Genomic DNA, 24,060 nt, shown 5'->3' with positions numbered 1-24,060 from the left:
GAATATCAGCCGCGCTCAGCTGGCAATGTTTCCGGTACATTTTTCTGGAAACAGAACACACATTCGAAACCTGGAAATGCGAAACAACGAATTTTAAGGTAAAAGCTCCCTATTGTTCCCGGGTGGGCTCGAACCACCAAACTTTACAGTTAATAACCAAACGCGCTAACCAATTGCACCACAGTGGCCATCTTGAGCCACCAACTCACCGAGCTACCGTTTCAGCTTGCAGCGATCAATGTAACAGCTGTCTTACCATCAGTTTACTTTTCCAAAATAAAGGGTGTGCAGTTTGCACGAGTGAAAATCGGTGCCGTCTTCTTTCTGAACATCAAACTCCCCTTGCCCCTAAATGCCTGTATGTTGGAAGACTCGCTCCCCCAGTCGGAGAGAGGATTGATTTTTCGAGCTGTGATTCACCATTCTCTATTCCAGTATTGCAGAAAATGAGATGAGATGAAATGAGCAGGTCCAACGAGCAGGTCTGTGACACTACACGGTGTCTACAAAGTTGTCTCTTGCACTTACAGTAAAGCGGACGGCAGTTTTCACTCTTAAACCAGGAACTATGATGTTAAGAAAGTATGTGGCCGAGAAATACTCGATTTCAGCGCGGTGACACTGGGCCAGAGTAAAGTTCAGTTAATGTGATTGCCGAGTGGGGAGAGGGTGGATTTGGAACTCCTGAGCGGCTGCGCTGCGCATTGTCCAGATCTGCTTGGAGCGATATTCACTTCAATTCATCACTGACAGGGACAGTTTGATTCTAAGTTTCTTTTCTCTGGTGCTTGGTGAGATTTCAAAAATAAAGGCGACCCGTGCTCACCCCAAACTCGTCACTGACACGCTGACAGATACAAGGCCGTCACACTCTTCACCAGTGAGATGAAAGCGGAGAGCGATTTCACGGTCGAATACAATGGCGAACAAAACTCAATCAAAGAAAGTGCAGGTCATTGAGGTGCCTTTAAAGTCCTGATTGTTTGAACTGAACTTCTTCCCAAAGCGTTTGAGAGTCACGTGGGGCGATTTGGGGACTTCTTTTCCCTCTTTGCAAAATCTTCAACCACAGTTCAAGATCAAAAGTCGAGGGCAGAATGAGACGCCTTCCTGAAAATTGGGAACCAGAGAAGCAGATTTGAGTGCAAGGTTCTGTTTATTGAGAAAAAGCAGATAAAACATTCATTCCGGAACGATCCAGAATCCGATCAGCTCGAAAAGCAACGGTTACCCCGTGATTTGGACACTCAGCCTTCTGTTGGCGGAATAAATAATGTAGATAGAAGCAGGAAGTTGAAAAGTGGGAAGTTATAGATTCAGTGAGTGGGTAAAACTGCGGCAAATAGAGTTCAATGTGGGGGAGAGCGAGGTCATCCACTTTAAATCTAAGATAAATCAGAGTATTTTCTAAATGGTGAGAAACTAGGAACTGTGGAGGAACAGAGAGAGTTTTGGTCCATGTGCAGAAACCGCCACCAACCAGCGCACAGGAACAAAAATTAATTAAACAGCCGAATGTGCCGTTCGGACAGCCGGTTAGTTCATTTGCATCGAGTTTACCGTAATATCATGATCACGGACTCGATTCTTGTAATTTACTTTACTTATTTCTGGTTTTTAAACTTTTAAATCCAAGCTTTACAAAAAAATCCACAGACAAATTCCCGGGGACAGTTTATTGAATAACATCCATTGTAACTTTACCCCTGGGCCGGAGAAACACGTCTTTCTTTTTATTTGTCTTTCTCCGGTTTGCAGATAAACGTTTAACTCGCGGCCTGTTCCCATTAATGATCATCAGCAGCAACAGACAGACAGAGCGGGTCTGACCGCCCCGAGATGGGGAAAAGGCATCAGTTTAGGACAAATGCATCAAATCAAATAGTCACCCGGCACCGAGAGAGACAAAACCAAGAGAAAAAGGCAGAAGGTAACAGAGAAATAAAAACCAAATACAGACGATATAAATATTTCCCATTCTTGATGTCTCTCTATTCAATCCCCAATCCTTCAGTGGCGGGGATCAAATTTCACTGTAAATAAATGCGAGAATCGAAGCGAGGAAGAAGAAACGAAACAACCAAAAACTGCCGAAACTCGGGATTGAACCAAGGACCTTTAGATCTTTCAGTCTAACGCTCTCCCAACTGAGCTATTTCAGCCCCACATCAAAATGTTCCTTTATTTCATTGTCTTGGAAGAAAATATAACCCCAGGTGGAATTGCCCCTCCTGTTCATTCCTCAGTTCATATAAAAACATCGCACTCATGGAGATACACCCACGGTTCATATATAAACATCACACTCATCGATACACTCCCACAGGTCATCTATAAATATCGCACACATATATACAAACCCACAGTTGATATATAAAAATCGTTGTCATACATAAACTCACAAAGTTTATAAATCAGCAGCGCACTCATAGATCCACACCCAGTTTATAGGAGGGAGATCGGTACCGACCGCCGATAGAGCTCTCGGAGTGGGAGAGGCGGAAGCAACAGCGACCGAACAAACTCTGGATCTCATCCTTAACACAGACCGGTAGATCCACCTGTGAAGTTACACCGCACTTTGATATCAGGGACGGTAACGGGTTCTGAGAAGGCATCAGGGCGTCTCATGGCTTCTAAGTGGCGATGCATTGGGGCAAGGGCATCTCAGAGAGGGGAAGGGGCAGCCAGAGGGTATCAGAGAGTGTAACGGGGCTCAGAGAGGGGAAGGGACAGTCAGAGGGTATCAGAGAGTGTAAGGGGGCTCAGAGAGGGAAAGGGGCAGTCAGAGGGTATCAGAGAGTGTAACGGGGCTCAGAGAGGGGAAGGGACAGTCAGAGGGTATCAGAGAGTGTACCGGTGCTCAGAGAAGGGAAGGGACAGTCAGAGGGTATCAGAGAGTGTAACGGGGCTCAGAGAGGGGAAGGGACAGTCAGAGGGTATCAGAGAGTGTACCGGTGCTCAGAGAAGGGAAGGGACAGTCAGAGGGTATCAGAGAGTGTACCGGTGCTCAGAGAGGGGAAGGGGCAGTCAGAGGGTATCAGAGAGTGTACCGGTGCTCAGAGAAGGGAAGGGACAGTCAGAGGGTATCAGAGAGTGTAACGGGGCTCAGAGAGGGGAAGGGGCAGTCAGAGGGCATCAGAGAGTGTAACGGGGCTCAGAGAGGGGAAGGGGCAGTCATAGGGTATCAGAAAGTATATTGAGATCTCGCAGAGGCGAAGGACTGCCAGAGGGTATCAGAGAGTGTAAGGACGCTCAGAGCGTATCAGTGGGTGAGGGGCACTCAGCGGGTATCAGAGAGTGTAAAGGGCGCTGACAAGGTTCAAAGAGGATAATGGACTCTCTGAGGGTATCAGAGAAGATAAGGAGCTCCGGGAGAATCAAAGAGGGTAAGGTGGGCTCAGGAGGTATCAGAGAGGCGAATGGATCCAGAGTTGGCGTCTTCTAAATATTACACTTCCTAACCATCAACATTTTTAATAACAGCAAAAATGAATCCTATTGAAACGGTATCTGCCGTGTCCCATGTGGAGGGAATGAGAAGATAGAATCGGGAGGGACTGGATATTTGGCAACGCTCACGGTTTCCTTTCACACAGCTCAGGGTTGTGTCTGTTTATATAACTGGATTTCTTGAACTGGAGATAAGAGGTTGCACTTTGAACCTTTCATCACCCACTGTGAAAAATAGAGCACAAAACGCCCAATGTGTGGTTTAAACCCACGCCCCTGAGATTAGGAATTTCGTGCTTTACCGACTGAGCTAGCCGGGCCAGCGGCAGGGCTCCTTCCCATCCGATTATTGCAGAGAGGCGGGTGGTGAGGTTGCTGTCGGGGTTCAGTTTGTCTGACAATCCCAAGGTGGCTGAATCTGAACACCCGCTTTTCATTCTGGAGTCAGTCTGATGCCTCTTACCAGTCGTCCAGCCCCGCACTGAGCAGGAGAGGAACATCGGGACAGGAGAAGACCATTCAGCCCCTCGAACCTCCTGTCCCATTCAATTAGATCATGAAGTGATCAGTAATTCAACTCTGTTTCCCTGCCTTGGACTCATATCCCCTGGGACCCGAACAGAAAAAAGATCGATGAATATCAGATTGAAAATTTGAATTGAGCCTCAATCCACATCCTTTTGGCCGAGAGAGTTCCAGCTTTCGGCCGTATTTTGTTTGCGAAAGTGATTCCTGATTTCTTGCCTCATTAATCGAGCACGAATTTCAAGATTAACCCCCTCATTATGCATTCCGCCAACAGAGAAAAAGGAAAAAAGGCCGCCTTAAGCGGAGATTGAACAAAGGATCTGTGGATTTTAATTCTAACGCTACCCCATCTGAGCTATTTCTGTTTTCTGGACATGCAATGTTTTATTTTTCTTTGAAAATCACATAAACGTCGATGCGATTTCCCTCTCGGTGAACAGAGTGCTTCGGAGTAATGAGAGCGAACAAACCGTGGATCTGATCCTTAACACAGACTGGTAGATCCACATGTGGAATTAAATCGCACTTGGGTAGCAGAGAGGTTAATGGCTCCTGAGAATGAACCAGGGAGTCTAAGGGTTTATTAGTGTGGATCCGGTGGGGCAACGGGATCCCAGAGGCTGTCAGGGAATCAAAGGGCTTCTCAGGGGTTATCAAGGGGTGTGAGGCTATGAGGTATCAAAGAGTTTACGGCACTCTCAGAAGTTATCAGAGATGGCAATGGACTGCCAGATGTTATCAGGGAGGGCAAGGGACTGCCAGATGTTATCAGAGAGGGCAAGGGACTGCCAGATGTTATCAGGGAGGGCAAGGGACTGCCAGATGTTATCAGAGAGGGCAAGGGACTGCCAGATGTTATCAGAGAGGGCAAGGGACTGCCAGATGTTATCAGAGAGGGCAAGGGACTGCCAGATGTTATCAGGGAGAGTCAGGGTGTGTCAGTGGGTAAGGGGCCCTCCGAGCGTATCAGAGAATGTAAAGGGCACGGAGGAGGTATCAAGATAACAGAGTGGGAGAGAAAACGCTCCTGAAACCCGGGACTGAACCCTTTAGATCTTCAGTCTGACTGAGTTATTTCGGTGCTCTGGACATCCCGGAAATTCACTCGAAGGTCTGTTAGAATCGCAATAAAACTCTTCCTACAATCGCAGCCTCTAAACCTCCACCCAGGACTTTCAATGGTGCAACTTTGATGAACTTCTGCTCCTTTTTAATTTGTTCTCAGCAGTAACTGTTCACATCCTTTATCTGGCCCATGACATGGCATCTAGAAGAAAATGTCGATTGCAGCTTCACTGAAGCGGGGACGCTTTGCACTCGTGAAAAAATCATACGCGAAAGAGACGGTTTGAGCGAGGTGACACCAGGCCAGAGCAAAGGTCAGTTAATGTTTGCCGAGTGGCGAGAGGGAGAATTTGGAACTTCTGTGCGGTTGCACTGTGACTTTCACAGATCTGCTTGGAGCGATATTCCCTTGAATTCATCACCTACAGGGACAATTTGATTCTCAGTTCCTGTTTTCTCCTGGTGCGTTTCTGAGATATAAAAAAATGAATGGATGATATCAACCTGAAACTCGTCACGGACACGCTACAGACTCAAAGCTCAGCACAACTCCAATCTGTTTCAGTTGGAAATTGTTTCCCAGGGATGGACAGTAATGCGCTGTCTGAGGCTGCATTCGCTGCTTTCCACCGGCAGCGGGTGATTGGAGAAAGCGGGGCCGGACAATGTTACTGCTGTCACGGCCTCACTCACTCGGGGAGCTGGGGAAGCAGCGAAAAACTGATGGGTTTGATGCTGCGTCAAAAATGCGGCTGAGAACTGCTTTTGTTAACTGAGGCAGCGCTGCAGGATCCTTTAACGATCTCTCACAAATAAACTGAAACCTGTCGGAAGGTGAATAATATTTCACTTTCATCGTGAGTCCTCCTTTTGAACCTTGTCTGTCAAGAAGTATTTCGATCACCTTCAAGCCATTCTCGGTTTTTTGGATATTGTTCAGATACCTGTTATCCAGCTGGCAGGTGGAATATCAGCCGCGCTCAGCTGGCAATGTTTACAGTACATTTCTCTGTGAACAGAACACACATTTGAAACCTGGAAATGCGAAACAACGAATTTTCAGGTAAAAGCTCCCTATTGTCCCCGGGTGGGCTCGAACCACCAACCTTGCTAGTTAATAGCTGAACGCGCTAAACAATTGCACCACAGTGAACACAACAGTGGCCTCCTTGAACCACTAATTCACCGAGCTAACGTTTCAGCTTGCAGCGACCAATGGAACAGCTGTCTCACCATCAGTTTACTTTTCCAAAATAAAGGGTGTGCAGTTTGCACGAGTGAAAATCGGTGCTGTATTATTTCTGAACATCAAACTCCCCTTGCCCCTAAATGCCTGTATGTTGGAAGACTCGCTCCCCCAGTCGGAGAGAGGATTGATTTTTCGAGCTGTGATTCTCCATTCTCTATTCCAGTATTGCAGAAAATGAGATGAGATGAAATGAGCAGGTCCAACGAGCAGGTCTGTGACACGACACGGTGTCTACAAAGTTGTCTCTTGCACTTACAGTAAAGCGGACGGCAGTTTTCACTGTTAAACCAGGAACTATGATGTTAAGAAAGTATGTGGCCGAGAAAGACTCGATTTCAGCGCGGTGACACTGGGCCAGAGTAAAGTTCAGTTAATGTGATTGCCGAGTGGGGAGAGGGTGGATTTGGAACTCCTGTGCGGCTGTGCTGCGCATTGTCCAGATCTGCTTGGAGCGATATTCACTTCAATTCATCACTGACAGGGACAGTTTGATTCTAAGTTTCTTTTCCCCGGTGCTCGGTGAGATTTCAAAAATAAAGGCGACCCGTGCTCACCCCAAACTCGTCACTTACACGCTGACAGATACAAGGCCGTCACACTCTTCACCAGTGAGATGAAAGCGGAGAGCGATTTCACGGTCGAATACAATGGCGAACAAAACTCATTCAATGAAAGTGCAGGTCATTGAGGTGCCTTTAAAGTCCTGATTATTTGAACTGAACTTCTTCCCAAAGCGTTTGAGATTCACGTGGAGCGATTTGGGGACTTCTTTTCCCTCTTTGCAAAATCTTCAACCACAGGTCAAGATCAAAAGTCGAGGGCAGAATGAGACGCCTTCCTGAAAATTGGGAACTAGAGAAGCAGATTTGAGTGCAAGGTTCTGTTTATTGTGAAAAAGCAAATAAAACATTCATTCCGGAACGATCCAGAATCCGATCAGCTCGAAAAGCAACGGTTACCCGTGATTTGGACACTCAGCCTTCTGGTGGCGGAATAAATAATGTTGATAGAAGCAGGAAGTTGAAAAGTGGGAATTGATAAATTAAGAGAGTGCGTAAAACTGCGGCAAATAGAGTTCAATGTGGGGGAGAGCGAGGTCATCCACTTTAAATCTAAGATAAATCAGAGTATTTTCTAAATGGTGATAAACTAGGAACTGTGGAGGAGCAGAGATATTTTTGGTCCATGTGCAGAAAGCGCTACCAGCCAGCGCACAGGAACAAAAATTAATTAAACAGCCGCATGTGCCGTTCGTCCGGCCGGTTAACTTATTTGCATAGAGTTTACCGTAATATCATGATCACGGACTCGATACTTGTAATTTACTTTATTTATTTCGGTTTTTTGTAACTTTTAAAATCGAAGCCTTACAAAAGAAACCCACAGACAAATTCACGGGGACAGTTTTTTGAATAACATCCATTGTAACTTTACCCCTGGGGCCAGAGAAACACGTATTTTTATTTGCCTTTCTCCGGTTTGCAGATAATCGTTTAACTCGCGGCCTGTTCCCATGAATGATCATCAGCAGCAACAGACAGACAGAGCGGGTCTGACCGCCCCGAGATGGGGAAAAGGCATCAATTTGGAACAAATGCATCAAATCAAATAGTCACCCGGCACCGAGAGAGACAAAACCAAGAGAAAAAGGCAGAAGGTAACAGAGAAATAAAAACAAAATACAGACGATAGAAATATGCCCCATCCTTGATGTCTCTCTATTCAATCCCCAATCCTTCAGTGGCGGGGATCAAATTTCACTGTAAATAAATGCGGGAATCGAAGCAAGGAAGAAGAAACTGAACAACCAAAAACTGCCGAAACTCAGGATTGAACCAAGGACCCTTTAGATCTTCAGTCTAACGCTCTCCCAACTGAGCTATTTCGGCCTCATGTCAAAATTTCACTGTATGTCATTGTCTTCAAAAAAATATAACCCCAGGAGGAATTGCCCCTCCTGTTCATTCCGCAATTCAAATAAAAATATCGCACTCATATATACACGTCCTCAGTTCATATATAAATATCACACTCATATATACACACCCACAGTTCATATATAAACATCACACTCATATATACACACCCACAGTTCATATATAAACATCACACTCATATATACACACCCACAGTTCATATATAATCATCGCACTCATATATACACACCCACAGTTCATATATAAACATCGCACTCATATATACACACCCGCAGTTCATATATAAACATCACACTCATATATACACACCCACAGTTCATATATAAACATCGCACTCATATATACACACCCACAGTTCATATATAAACGTCAAACTCATATAAACACACCCACAGTTCATATATAAACATCACACTCATATATACACACCCGCAGTTCATATATAAACATTGCACTCATATATACACACCCACAGTTCATATATAAACATCACACTCATATATACACTCCCACAGTTCATATATAAACGTCAAACTCATATAAACACACCCACAGTTCATACACCATCCAGGATAAAGCAGCCCGTTTGATTGGCACCCCATCCACCACCCGAAACATCCACAGGATGCACTGCAGCAACTCGCCAAGGTTTTTCAACAGCGCCTCCAAAACCCGCGACCTCTACCACCTAGAAGGACAAGAGCAGCAGGTACATGGGAACAACACCACCTGCACGTTTCCCTCCAAGTCACACACCATCCCGACTTGGAAATATATCGCCGTTCCTTCATCGTCGCTGGGTCAAAATCCTGAAACTCCCTAACAGCACTGCGGGAGAACCTTCACCACACGGACTGCAGCGGTTCAGAATATCGGTAAACACAGCGAGAGATACAGAGTATCGGTAAACACAGCGAGAGATACAGAGTATCGGTAAACACAGCGAGAGATACAGAGCATCGGTAAACACAGCGAGAGATACAGAGCATCGGTAAACACAGCGAGAGATACAGAGCATCGGTAAACACAGCGAGAGATACAGAGCATCGGTAAACACAGCGAGAGATACAGAGTATCGGTAATCACAGCGAGAGATACAGAGTATCGGTAAACACAGCGAGAGATACAGAGTATCGGTAAACACAGCGAGAGATACAGAGTATCGGTAAACACAGCGAGAGATACAGAGTATCGGTAAACACAGCGAGAGATACAGAGTATCGGTAAACACAGCGAGAGATACAGAGTATCGGTAAACACAGCGAGAGATACAGAGTATCGGTAAACACAGCGGGAGATACAGAGTATCGGTAAACACAGCGAGAGATACAGAGTACCGGTAAACACAGCGGGAGATACAGAGTATCGGTAAACACAGCGAGAGATACAGAGTATCGGTAAACACAGCGAAATAGACAAGAGAAATGGGAAAATACAAACTGTCTCGAACGCTATCAGACAGTGACAGGTCGATGCTCGGTATCAGTCAGAGGAGCTGGGGCCTTTGCAGCTTAATTTGTCTCCTTGGCGAAGCTGGGCAAATTGCCTTGTTCGTAACAAAAAGTCATCGGTTCGATTCCCAGCGGTGCCTTTTTATTCTCTCTGATATTTACCTCATTTGTGAATTAAACGACAAAATAACACAGGGCGGTATTTGTATTAATTCCGGAGCCAACAAGGAAATGACTGCAGAACTGCAATGCGGAAGTGCTTGTTCTTTGTACAGACGGACCTCTCATTGAATTAGCAAGCACTTTGAGCTTGACGAATCATTGAATCGTTGGAGCATAGAAGGAGGTCATTCGGCCCGTCGAGTCTGTACCGGCTCTTTGTAAGAGTATTCCAGTTCGTCCCATTCGCTCGCTCTTTCCCCGTAGCCCTGTAATGTTTTCCCTTATACTATTTATCCAATTCCCTTTTGAAATCCACGATTGAATCTGTTTCCACCGCCCTTTCAGGCAGTCATTCCAGATCAGAACATCTCGCTGCTTATTTTTTTTCTCATGTCGCCTTTGGTTCTTTTGCCAATCACCTTAAATCTGTGTCCCCTGGTTCCCGATCCTTCCGCCAATGGGAACACTTTCTCCGTATTCACTTTATCTAAACCCGTCATGATTTTGAACACTTCCATCAAATCTCCTCTCAACCTTCTCTGTTCTAAGGAGAACAACCCCAGCTTCTCCAGTCTATTCTCGGAACTGAAGTCCCTCATCCCTGGAACCATTTCCGCACCCTCTTTTCTGCAGCTGTTCTGCACCCTCTCTAAGGCCTTCACATCCTTCCTAAACTGTGGTGCCCAGATTGGGACACAATGCTCCAGTTGCGGCCGAACCAATGTTTTATAAAGGTTTAACATAACTTCCTTGCTTTTGTGCTCTACGCCTCTATTTATAAAACCCAGGATCCAGTATCCTTTTTAACTGCATTCTCAATCTGTCCTGCCACCTTCAAAGATTTGTGCACAGATACCACCAGGTCGCTGTTCCTGCACCCCCTTTAGAATTGTACCGTTTCGTTTATTTTGCCTCTCCTCGTTCTTCCTTCCAATATATATCAGTTCGCACTTTTCTGCATTAAATTTCATTTGCCACGTGTCCACCCATTCCACCAGCCAGTCTATGTCCTCTTGAAGTCTATTACTATCCTCATCACTGTTTACTACACTTCTAACTTTTGTGTTATCTGCAATTTTTGAAATTGTGTCCTGTACACCCAAGTCCAAGTCATCAATATATATCAAAAAATCAGCGGTACTAATACCGACCCCTGGGGAACACCGCTGTATACCTTCAAGAAACAACCGTTCACCACTACACTCTGTTTCCTGTCATTTAGCCAATTCGCATCCATGCTGCCATTGCCCCGACTTATTCCAATAGCTTCAATTTTGCTTACAAGCTTATTGTATTACCTCAAGACTGGACTATTCCAATGGTCTCCTGGCTGGCCTCCCATCTTCCACCCTCAATAAACATGAGCTCATCCAATACTCTGCTGCCCGTAACCTAACCCTGTTCTCCAATCTCCCCTGTGATCACTGACCTACATTGAATCCCAGTCCGGGAACGCCTCGATTTTAAAATTCTCATCCTTGTTTTCAAATCCCTCCATGGCTTCGCCCCTCCCTATCTCTGTAACCTCCTACAGCCCTACAATTCTCATCCTTGTTTTCAAATCCCTCCACGGCTTCGCCCCTCCCGATCTCTGTAACCTCCTACCGCCCTACAGCCCTCCGAGACCTCGGCGCTCCTCAAATTCATGGTGATCTACATTGGCTTCCGGTCGCAGAACGCCTCGATTTTAAAATTCTCCTTGTTTTCAAATCCTTCCATGGCACCCCCCCTCCCTATCCCTGTAACCTCCTACAGCCCACCAATTCTCATCCTTGTTTTCAAATCCTTCCATGGCCTCCCCCTCCCTATCTCTGTAACCTCCCACAGCCCACCAATTCTCATCCTTGTTTTCAAATCCCTCCATGGCCTCCCCATCACTTCCACCAGCCTTACATTTCTCCTCCTTGTTTTCAAATGCTCCCATGGCCTCGCCCCTCCCTATCTCTGTCACCTCCTCCAGCCCCACAACCCTCCGAGATCTCTGCGCTCCTCCAATTCTTGCTTCTTGTGCATCCCCGATTTTAATCGCTCCACCATTGGCGGCCGTGCCTTCAGCTGCCTCGGCCCTAAGCTCTGGAATTCCTGCCCTGAATCTCTCCGCCTCTCCACCTCTCTCTCCTCATTTAAGATGCTCCTTAAAACCTCCATCTTTGACCAAGATTTTATTCACCTGTCTTAATACCTCCTTATGTGGCTCAGTATGAAATTTTGTTTGATTACGCTCCTGTGAGTTGCCTTGATAAGTTTTATGACGTTAAAGGCGCTATATAAATGCAAGTTGTTCTTCTTGTTGTTGTGTGGCATTTTATCAACCGCATTACCCTCATCAACCCTCTGCGTTACCTCACTCAAGTTAGTTAAACACGATTTGCCTTTAACAAATCCATGCTGGCTTTCCTTTATTAATCCACACTTGCCCAAGTGACTATTCATTTTGGCCCAGATCATCGTTTCTAAACGTATCCGCACCTCCGAGTTTAAATTGACTGATCTGTAGTTGCTGGGTTTATCCTTACACCCTATTTAAACAAGGATACACCATTGGTAATTATCCAGTCCTCTGGCATCACCCCCGCTTCCACGGCGGATTGGAAGATTATGACCAGGACCTCTGAAATTTCCACCCTTACTTCCCTCAGCAACCTTGAAAGCGTCCCATCCGGACTGGGTGACTTATCAACTTTAAGCATAGCCAGCCTTTCAAGTGCCTCCTCTGTATCAATTTTCACCCCATCCAGTATCTCAACTACCTCCCTTTTTACTGTGACTTTGGCCGCATCTTCTTCCTTGGTCGAGACAGATGCAAATTACTCTTTTAGTGCCTCAGTCATGCCCTCTACCTCCATGCGTAGATCTCCATTTTGGTCCCTAATCGGCCCCACCCCTCCTCTTATTCCCATTTCTCTAATTATATGCCTACAGAAGACTTTTGGATTACCTCTTCTGTTAACCGCCAATCTCTGTTCATACTCTCTCTTTACCCCACTTATTTACTTTTTCACTGTACTTCCTATATTCAGCCTGGTTCTCACTTGTATTGTCAAACTGACATCTGTCATAAACCCCCTTTATCTGCTTCATTTAACCCCCTATCTCTTTCCTCATCCAGGGGGCTCTGGCTTTAGTTGCCCTGCCTTCCCCCATCCTAGGAATCTACCTAGACTGTACCCGAAACATCTCCTTTTTAAAGGCTACACATTATTCGATTACATTTTAGCCTGCCAAAATTTGATTCCAATTTACACGGGCCAGGTACGTTCTCAACCCACTTTAATTGGCCCTCCTCCTATCAAGTATTTTACTCAAAATAGCTCCTTCTCCTTTTGCATAACTAATCTAAACCTTATGATACTATGATCACCGTTCCCTAAATATTCCCCCAGTGACACTTGCTCCACTTGATCCACCTCATTCCCCAGAACCAGATCCACCAATGCCTCCTTCCTCGTTAATATTAACACTTGTGACGTATTTGAATATTTGTTATATTTAATGTAAGATATTTGACCTGTGAATGTGTCCAAAACAAGTTTTGAGGATATTGTTCTCGAGGGCTTATTTTACAAACTTCTTTACCTACAACCAGCAACCAATTTCCATTAAAGGTTGTGAAGCGAAGTTGGTTTCAGAGCAGTTTTCGGCGTTCAGCTTTTCTCCACAATGTGCAATTAGTAGAAACTCATTCAGAGCACATCTTAGTATCAATGAGAATGTCAGGCACAGTACAGTTGGGATGGAACCGTCTCTTATAATAATTACAAAGTATAATAGATTATAAAGTGAAACAGCCAATCCAATCTCTCAGTCTCTCTGTCACTTTCTCGGTGAGTGAACGTAAACCAACAGAAGAAGCGAAAACAAAGAACTGAGCAGTTTTGTTTGTTTCCTTTTCCTTCGGGCGAGTACAGTTGAAGAGAATGATTTCTGTTTCCTGCTGGACCAATAACTGGAATGAGCAGTGTATCTGGTTCCCATGGTACCCAGTGAAACATCCACGTTTATATCTCCCATTTACACTGATACCTTCCTTCCTCACTAATTATAGGAAACTTTTGGTCAGGTTCAATCACACTTCAGAAGTCCAGAAGCGGAAAGGAAGGTGGAGACCTCATGGTGACGTGACCTACAGGCGAGGGAGGTTTGCAGGTTGACCTGGAGCTGTAAATGTAGAAACTCCTTCCAATGTACAAACTCCCCTCACCAACAGTAATTCAATTCTAACTGATCTGAGACTTTGGTCATTTATGGTGATTGTACTTTGTGGAGTTAAAGCAGCAGTAAATCCGTTGTGTGTTATATACATAGCCGTTCAGTCAATATAAAACATTGTCATCCGACCCACCATGAGCAATGCCACACGGGGTATGTTAGGTTACGGACAGTTCTGCCTCCAGCAGTTGTTCTCTCGGTCACACATCCGGCATCACCTCTCGGTCTCACACTTCAGAGTCACGCCTGAATATAAACACATTTCTGTTTCAGACTTTAAACTGGAGATCAACAAATCACAAGTCAAGAGGAAAGGAACAAACAAATCAAATATTTAAGAACGTAAACAGATAGAAAATTCACCATAAATGACTGAGGAAAAAATGAAGCAAACGGATCAAGATGAACAATTAGCAAAAGGTAACAATTAAAGAAAGGAGAAGGGGAACTGATCATATCGCCCCAAATAGTTTTTGAAAAATCCTTTTGGTTTTTATCTTAGTTTCTCCGTTAAGTTGGGGACGTACATCGAGAAATATTTTTCATAACATAATAAAGACAATTAGAATACAACTTTCACAAAGTAGGCCTTAATCTTAATTATACGATAGCGTGTTATGTGTTTGTAAAATCTGCAATTGTTTTACCATTCTTTAAGTTTAGAGGGATGCTCTGAATATATGTTCTACATTGAAACGTAAGTGGATTAATACAATAAAATGAGGAAATTTGTTCATGAACATGAAGAGCTGCTTTTCCATCTTACAGATCGCGATATATTTATTTACACAACTGTCATTTGTGAAATGATGGAATGTATTTATTTCTATATCTGTACGGGTAAGGAAATCCCCACTGGATCATTTCCAGGAACCAGTCAAGTACTTAAATTAGTTTGTCAAACCCAAAACACCCGTTGGGAATTGCTGATTGAAAATTTGAATGGAAATCGAGACCATCACAAAGCATTGGAACAAATATACCCGCTGAGGTTTCGGGGTTGTTACTGATTTATTTCTATCACTGAGTAACCTATTTTAAACAGGGTGAAGGTACAAATCTAATGATAAGAGTCTGGGTTGGAGAAGGAACAGATGAAAGTATCAAATTTAATTACACTGATTCCAAAAACACTGCACACCACATCCCTTAAACATTGTTAACTGTTTCGACATAAAACTGGAGAGGGTGCAAATAGAAAGTAACAGAACAAAAAGCTCATTAATGTATCAAATTTAATTTTGATATTGTTGTACAAACACTGAATATCCCATCGCTAAAACACTGTCCCGATCTAAAATCAGTCGGCAGGACCCTGAGCCACAGTGAAAATGCTGTGATTTCAACCTGGTTCAAAACACGCAGCCTTCTGATGTGGAGTCAGACGCGACTGTTCTTGCACCAGGCCCACAACAAGCGGCTGGAGCCGGATCCATTGGAGGGCGATCGGTGCAGACTGCCGCCCCGGCTCTCGGAATGTGAGAGGCGGAAACAGGAGCAGCCTGACCGCCTCAACCACAGCACAGGATCCCCGCTCTCCCTCACATTGTATAACTGACTCTGTGGCGCAATGGACAGCGTGTTGGACTTCTACTTAATAATCGGAGGGGACATTCAAAGGTTGTGGGTTCGAGTCCCACCAGAGTTGGGTTTTAGTTCACGGATCGGGAGCTGGGAAGTGAAATTTTGCAGCAGGGTCATTAATGTCCGTCAAGGATGTGAAACTGCCCCCGACACTTCATCTTACACAAGTGGCTCCAGTCACACCCGGATTTATGATTCTTAATCCACTCTGAGCTGGATTGGTGAAACTCTCTCAGGAGGAGACTCAACATCTGCTCAGACCGAAAGTCAATCTGCTGGACTTCCGGCTCTGTCAGACTGAATGTTCCTTCAGACAGGTTTCGAACTGGACACATGCATCCTGCTGCCGTGTGAGCATTGGTGCTGGAGGGGTAGAATTCTTGCTTGTAGTAATTCTATTCCTGTAAAACTAGCTCCTGAAGTGCAGGATGGAAAGTATCCTGGCTGAGCGGTCTAAGGCGCTGGTTTAAAGCTCCAGTTAAATCCCACGATTTGTAGATGGATCAAAATCATAGTTTGTGTCTCCAAAACCGCAGCGTCCCTCCTGTAAACAAGTAATACTGAACATCTCATCTGCTATTGCAACAGCGGAATCCGGAGGAACCACATGGCAATACAAATAAGTAGATGCATTTTGGAACAAACCAATTGTACCTTCAACTCCGGTCGAAATGTTCACAAGCAAAAGGATTGTTTGATCTCGGTGAGACTCGAATTAACAACCTCGGTATTTCCCGACCCTGTTCTGTCAGATAAGGACCGCGCACTGACCGATTGCGCCGCTGGAGCCCGGTCACTCTGATCACCTGTCCCACTCTGCTGGAAAGAATCTTAAGGTGAGAGGCCCGAACCTGTGGAAACGTGTCCAGTCACTGTGATGAAACTAATATCTGCACTTCCACTTTCAGCTTCTTTCCCATCCTCTGCTCCATCGCACGACAATCGGGTTTTCTGCGAACAGGTCAAAATGAACATTGTCAGAAATTCTCTCAGTTGTGAGATTTGAACCCAGCGCCCACGCAGTGATTGGATTTATTGTCTTAAAGCAGCGAGCTCCGTTCACACAACGCCTTGCCAGTCTTTCACGTTTTGTTTAATGCCCAAATAAATAAATTGGAGCTAATTGACCGCAGAGAAGGTTCAGAGGAGATTTGACAGAAGTGTTCAAAGTCATGAAGGGTTCAGATAAAGTTAATAAAGAGAAGCTGTTCCCATTGGCGGAAGTGTCGAGAACCAGAGGACACAGATTTGAGGTGATTGCAAAAGAACCAAAGGCGACATGAGGAAAATCTTTTTTACGCAGCGAATGGTTATGATCTGGAATGCGCTGCCTGAAAGGGCGGTGGAAGCAGATTCAATCGTGGCTTTCAAAAAGGAATTTGATAAATACTTGAAGGGGAAAATGCAGGGCCCCGGGGAAAGGGACGGGGAATGGGACCAATGGGATTGGTCTTACAAAAGGCAGGTAAGGAATTGATGGGTTGAATGGCCTCCTTCTGTGGTGTGTTCATTCTGTGATAAATATTATTTTACACACAGTGAACAGACCATCCCTGAAAGACTGCCCCGCGATAAAACAGAGTGATACTGAAACGTTGCGAAAATGCAATGACCCCGACGTGATTCGAACACGCGTCCTTCTGATCTGGAGTCAGACGCGCTGCCGTTGCGCCACGAGGTCCACAGCGCCCACCTGGAGCCGGATCCATAGGAGGGAGATCGGTACCGACCGCCACAGGGACTCGAAGAGGCGGAAGCAGCAGCAGCAACACCGCAGGAGCCCCGCTCTCCAATCCAGCCGTTCCCAGCGGAGAGCTGCCAGTCCCGGCCTGAGCCCTGTCTGGGAGCCGCCTGCCATTCAGTCTTTACAGAACGGGACCGATCCAGTTTCAGCTCACACACAAGCTCAGGAATCCCACTCCTGACAGATTCACTTATTTAAACCTTGTTTAGATTCAGTGAATTGGGATTTAATTCAATCCTCATCTGCCCTCCGCTCTGTCAGTTCAGGACTTTATTTAAACCGACACTTGGAGCTCTGTTTCACAGGGTGCCGGCTGTTAAAGCATTTCTCAGTCCCACCACGAACACTTTTTGCTGCTAACTTCTGCTTAATACAAAGTTCCCAGGAACTAGGCAATTTCTCCTGGGTACTGAGTTCGAGTTAAGGAACAATAGAGATGCGATTACACTACTTGGTGTATTCTATAGGCCAACAGCTAGTGGGACGGATACAGAGGAGCAAATTTGCATGGAAATTACAGAGAGGTGCAAAAGCCATAAAATAGTAATAACCGGGAATTTCAACTATCCTAATATAGACTGGGATAACAATAATATAAGGCACAAAGAAGGGGAGGAATTTTTGAAATGTGTTCAGGATAACTTTCTCGACCAGTACGTTTCTGGCCCACTGAGGAAGGAGGCATTGCTGGACTTGGTGCAAGGGAATGAGGCGGGCCAAGTGGAGCAAGTGTCAGTGGGGGAGCATTTAGGGAGCAGCGATCAGTATCATAAGGATTAGAATAGCTATGGAAATGGACTCTGTCCACTCTAAAGTAAAAGTACTCAATTGGAGGAGGGTCAATTTCAGTGGGATGAGAACAGATCTGGCCCCGGTAAATTGGAATTAAAGATTGTCAGGCAAAATTATAATTGAGCAGTGGGCGGCTTTTAAAAAGATGATTCGGGTACAGACAAGGTACATTCCAACGAGGTAGAAAGGTAGGGCAACTAAAGCCAGAGCTCCCGGGATAATAAGAGAGATAGAGAGTAAGATGAAGCGGGGAAAAGTGGCCTATGACAGGTGTCAGGTTGATAACACAAGTACCAACCAGAGAGACTATAGAAAGTTCAGAGGGGAAGTGAAAAAGGAAATAAGAGGGGCAAAGAGAGAGTATAAGAATCGCGGAAAACATAAAAGGGAATCAAAAAGTCTTCTACAGACATGTTAACAGTAAACGGGTAGTAAGAGGAGGGGCGGGGACGATTAGGGACCATAAAGGAGATCTACTCATGGAGGCAGTGGGCATGGCCTGAGGTACTAAATGAGTACTTCGCATTGTTCTTTACCAAGGAAGAAGATGCTGCCAGATTCTCGATAAAGGAATATATAGTTAAGATACTGGATGGGCTAAAAAATGAGAAAGAAGAGGTACTAGAAAGGCTTCCTGTACTTAAAATAGATAAGTCACCTGATCCAGATGGGATGCACCCGAGGATGCTGAGGGAAGTAAAGGGGGAGATTGCACAGGTACTGGCCATAATCTTCCAGACATCCTTCGATATGGGGATGGTGCCGGAAGACTGGAGAATTGCAAATGTTACAACCTTGTTCAAAAAAAGGGTGTAAAGATAAACCCAGCAACTATAGGCCAGTCAGTTTAACCTCGGTGATGGGGAAAGTTTTGGAAATGATAATCCGGGACAGAATTAACAGTCACTTGGACGAGTGTGGATTGATCAGGGAATTCCAGCACGGATTTGTTAAAGGCAAATCGTGTTTAACCAACTTGATAGAGTAGTTTGATGAGGTAACAGAGAGGGTAGATGAGGTCAATGCAGTTGACGTGGTGTATATGGACTTTCAAAAAGCGTTTGATAAAGTGCCACGTGGTAGGCTTGCTATCAAGATTGCAGCCCATGGAATAAAGGGGGCAATAGCAGTATGGATGCAGCACTGGCTAAATGACAGAAAACAGAGAGTTGTGGTGAATGGTTGTTTTTCGGACAGGAGGGAGGTGGGCAATGGTGTTCCATACGGGTCGGTGCTGGGACCACTACTTTTCTTGATATATATTAATGACTTGGACTTGGGAGTAAAAGGTACAATATCAAAATTTGCAGATGACACAAAACTTGGAAGGGTCGAGAACAGTGAGGTGGGGCAGGACTGGCAGCTCAATGTTCCAGGGTACAGATGCTATAGGAAAGATAGAGCAGGAGGTAAGAGAGGAGGGGGAATTGCGTTCTTGATTAGGGAGAACATCACGGCAGTCGTGAGAGGGGATATATCCGAGGGTTCGCCCACTGAGTCTATATGGGTAGAACTGAAAAATAAGAAGGGAGAGATCACTTTGATAGGATTGTACTACAGACCCCCAAATAGTCAACGGGAAATTGAGGAGCAAATATGTAAGGAGATTACAGACAGCTGCAAGAAAAATAGGGTGGTAATAGTAGGGGACTTTAACTTTCCCAACATTGACTGGGACTGCCATAGCATTAGGGGCTTGGATGGAGAGAAATTTGTTGAGTGTATTCAGGAGGAATTTCTCAATCAGTATGTGGATGGCCCGACTCGAGAGGGGGCAAAACTTGACCTCCTCTTGGGAAATAAGGAAGGGCAGGTGACAGAAGTGTTAGTGAGGGATCACTTTGGGACCAGTGATCATAATTCCATTAGTTTTAAGATAGCTATGGAGAAGGATAGGTCTGGCCCAAAAGTTAAAATTCTAAATTGGGGAAAGGCCAATTTTGATGGTATTAGACTGGAACCTTCAGAAGTTGATTGGGAGAGTCTGTTGGCAGGCAAAGGGACGTCTGGTAAGTGGGAGGCTTTCAAAAGTGTGTTAACCAGGTTCAGGGTAAGCACATTCCTTATAAAGTGAAGGGCAAGGCTGGTAGAAGTAGGGAACCTTGGATGACTCGGGAGATTGAGGCCCTTGTCAAAAAGAAGAAGGAGGCATATTGCATGCATAGGCAGCTGGGATCAAGTGGATCCCTTGAAGAGTATAGAGATTGCCGGAGCAGAGTTAAGAGAGAAATCAGGAGGGCAAAAAGGGGACATGAGATTGCTTTGGCAGATAAGGCAAAGGAGAATCCAAAGAGCTTCTACAAATACATAAAGGGCAAAAGAGTAACTAGGGAGAGAGTAGGGCCTCTTAAGGATCAACAAGGTCATCTATGTGCGGAACCACAAGAGATGGGTGAGATCCTGAATGAATATTTCACATCGGTATTTACGGTTGAGAAAGGCATGGATGTTAGGGAACTTGTTGAAATAAATAGTGATGTCTTGAGGAGTGTACATATTACAGAGAGGGAGGTGCTGGCAGTCTTAACGCGCATCAAGGTAGATAAATCTCCGGGACCTGATGAAATGTATCCCAGGACGTTATGGGAGGTTAGGGAGGAAATTGCGGGTCCCCTAGCAGAGATATTTGAATCATCCACCACTACAGGTGAGGTGCCTGAAGATTGGAGGGTAGCAAATGTTGTGCCTTTGTTTAAGAAGGGCGGCAGGGAAAAGCCTGGGAACGACAGACCGGTGAGCCTGACATCTGTAGTGGGTAAGTTGTTAGAGGGTATTCTGAGGGACAGGATCTACAGGCATTTGGAGAGGCAGGGACTAATCAGGAACAGTCAGCATGGTTTTGTGAGAGGAAAATCATGTCTCACGAATTTGATTGAGTTTTTTGAAGGGGTAACCAAGAAGATAGATGAGGGCTGTGCAGTGGACGTGGTCTACATGGACTTCAGCAAAGCCTTTGACAAGGTACCACATGGTAGGTTGTGACATAAGGTTAAATCTCATGGGATCCAAGGTGAGGTAGCGAATTGGATACAAAATTGGCTTGACGACAGAAGACAGAGGGTGGTTGTAGAGGGTTGTTTTTCAAACTGGATGCCTGTGTCCAGCGGTGTGCCTCAGGGATCGGTGCTGGGTCCGCTGTTATTTGTTATTTATATTAATGATTTGGATGAGAATTTAGGAGGCATGGTTAGTAAGTTTGCAGATGACACCAAGATTGGTGGCATTGTGGACAGTGAAGAAGGTTATCTAGGATTGCAACGGGATCTTGATAAATTGGGTCAGTGGGCCGATGAATGGCAGATGGAGTTTAATTTAGATAAATGTGAGGTGATGCATTTTGGTAGATTGAATCGGGCCAGGACCTACTCCGTTAATGGTAGGGCGTTGGGGAAAGTTATAGAACAAAGAGATCTAGGAGTACAGGTTCATAGCTCCTTGAAAGTGGAGTCACAGGTGGATAGGGTGGTGAAGAAGGCATTCGGCATGCTTGGTTTCATTGGTCAGAACATTGAATGCAGGAGTTGGGATGTCTTGTTGAAGTTGTACAGGGCATTGGTGAGGCCACACTTGGAGTACTGTGTACAGTTCTGGTCATCCTATTATAGAAAGGATATTATTAAACTAGAAAGAGTGCAGAAAATATTTACTCGGATGCTACCGGGACTTGATGGTTTGACTTTTAGGGAGAGGTTAGACAGACTGGGACTTTTTTCCCTGGAGAGTGGGAGGATAAGGGGTGATCTTATAGAAGTCTATAAAATAATGAGGGGCATAGATAAGGTCGATAGTCAAAATCTTTTCCCAAAGGTAGGGGAGTCTATAACGAGGGGGCATAGATTTAAGGTGAGAGGGGAGAGATACAAAAGGGTCCAGAGGGGCAATTTTTTCACTCAAAGGGTGGTGAGTGTCTGGAACGAGCTGCCAGAGGCAGTAGTAGAGGCGGGTACAATTTTGTCTTTTAAAAAGCATTTGGACAGTTACATGGGTAAGATGGGTATCGAGGGATATGGGCCAAGTGCAGGAAATTGGGACTAGCTTGGTGGTATAAACTGGGCGACATGGACATGTTGGGCCAAAGGGCCTGTTTCCATGTTGTAACTTCTATGATTCTATATGATAGACTTGAAGAGGATATGGACACGCCGGTGGCATGGACAGACACGTGGCAGATGAAGTTTAACACGGAAAAATGCGAGGTGATGCATTTCGGTAGGAAAAACGAGGAGAGGCAATATAAACTAGAGGGCACAATTCTGAAAGGGTCAGAGGAACAGAGGGATCTTGGGGTATATGTGCAGAAATCCTTGAAAGTAGCAGGGCAGGTTGAGAAAGCGGTTTAAAAAGCAGACGGGGTCCTGGGCTTTATGAAGAGGGCATACATTAGAAAACAAGGAAGTCATGATGAACCTTCATAAAACACTATTTCGGCCACAAATGAAGTATTGTGTCCCGTTCTGGGCAGTGCACTTTTGGAAGGATGTGAAGGCCTTGAGAGGGTGCAGAGGAGATTTACTGGAATGATTCCAGGGATGAGGGACTTAAATTACGTGGATAGACTGAAGAAGCTGGGATTGTTCTCCTTGGAACTGAGAAGGCTGAGAGGAGATTTGACAGACATATTCAAAATCATGAAGGGCCTTGACAGAGTAGATAGAGTGAAACTGTTCCCATTGGCGGAAGGGACATGAACCAAAGGGCATAGATTTAAGGTGATTGGCAAAAGAACCAAAGGTGACATGAGTAAGAACTTCTTCACACAGCGAGTGGTTGGAATCTTTGATTTTTGTGCATTTCATGTGATGAAATTTCATTATTTTACAGACTGTATCTGAAGAGTGGGGTTAAAAGTTCAGTGTTTTTGACGCCAGGAATCTGGTGCAGCCGTTGTTAAATTTATCAAAGCAGGCAATTGTCGCCATTTATCACAAGAACGCCCTAACTGGTTATGCGATCAAGATGAAAGTAACGCAACGAGGGACAATTGATACAACACGAAAGGCATCGGGCTATGACAAAAATCCCCACCGTTTTGCTTTTCCAACATAAAGCGTGCGCCATTTATTCTCTGAACATAGAAACAGTCTGGTCTCGCTCACTACAGAAATCTCCATGTCACAGCGAATTCGCCTTTCAGGATCTTGTCTGTCAAGATGAATTGTGATTTCCGTGAAGCCAATGTTCCATTCCTTTATAAGTTTCATGTGCCTGCTCTCCGATCACAAGGTTTTTTTTAGTCCACAGGGTAAATGGTGGAATATCAGCCCTGCTCAGCCGGCAATGATCACGGTACATTTTCTTGCAGACAAAACACACATTGAAACCCTGGAACTTTGAGGCGATGAATCCTGAGGAAAAATAAAATAAGGGCTCGAATCAATCTAACCAATAGCACCATCGAGACAAGTGAAGAGGTCACCTGCGAAACCAGTAATTCACTGAGCTAAACCTTGAGGCTGCAGTGACCAATAGAACAGCTGTCCACTGTCAGTTTACTTTTACAAAATGAATGGTTGAAACTTGCAGGAGTGAAAATCCTACGAGCCGGTCTTCACTCTTAAACCAGCAACTGTGAAGTTAAGAGAAACGTGCCGGAGAAATACTCGATTTCAGCGCGGTGACACTGGGCCAGAGTAAAGCTCAGTTAATATGATCGCCGAGTGGCGAGAGGGTGGATTTGGAATTCCTGAGCGACCGCACTGCGCATTTTCCAGATCTGCTTGGAGCACCAATCCCTTCAATTCATCACTTACAGGGACAATTCGATTCTTGGTTTCTTTTCCCTGAACTTGACGAGATCTTAAAAATTGAAAGCGACCAATATCAGAGCTAACCTCGTCACCGACATGCTCACAGATACAGAGCGGCCAAACTCTGCTACAGTGAGAT

At 45.1% G+C, this 24,060-nt stretch overlaps 4 non-coding genes across 4 annotated transcripts; 1 reads left to right on the top strand and 3 right to left on the bottom strand.

Annotated features, from left to right (window-relative positions):
* Window positions 1–2,088: 2,088 nt before the first annotated feature.
* Window positions 2,089–2,162, bottom strand: trnaf-gaa (transfer RNA phenylalanine (anticodon GAA)). The gene has a single exon. It is a non-coding gene; the product is annotated as a tRNA-Phe (tRNA).
* A 5,948-nt stretch (window positions 2,163–8,110) lies between these two features.
* trnaf-gaa (transfer RNA phenylalanine (anticodon GAA)) lies at window positions 8,111–8,184 on the bottom strand. The gene has a single exon. It is a non-coding gene; the product is annotated as a tRNA-Phe (tRNA).
* A 7,426-nt stretch (window positions 8,185–15,610) lies between these two features.
* Window positions 15,611–15,702, top strand: trnar-ucu (transfer RNA arginine (anticodon UCU)). Its single transcript is given in 2 exon segments — window positions 15,611–15,647; window positions 15,667–15,702. It is a non-coding gene; the product is annotated as a tRNA-Arg (tRNA).
* A 1,545-nt stretch (window positions 15,703–17,247) lies between these two features.
* Window positions 17,248–17,319, bottom strand: trnaw-cca (transfer RNA tryptophan (anticodon CCA)). The gene has a single exon. It is a non-coding gene; the product is annotated as a tRNA-Trp (tRNA).
* Between the last annotated feature and the right edge of the window lie 6,741 nt (window positions 17,320–24,060).

This window comes from Heptranchias perlo, unplaced genomic scaffold, assembly GCF_035084215.1.
Source record: "Heptranchias perlo isolate sHepPer1 unplaced genomic scaffold, sHepPer1.hap1 HAP1_SCAFFOLD_463, whole genome shotgun sequence".
Classification (NCBI taxonomy): Eukaryota; Metazoa; Chordata; class Chondrichthyes; order Hexanchiformes; family Hexanchidae; genus Heptranchias; species Heptranchias perlo.
This window is presented reverse-complemented; position numbering and strand designations above follow the sequence as displayed.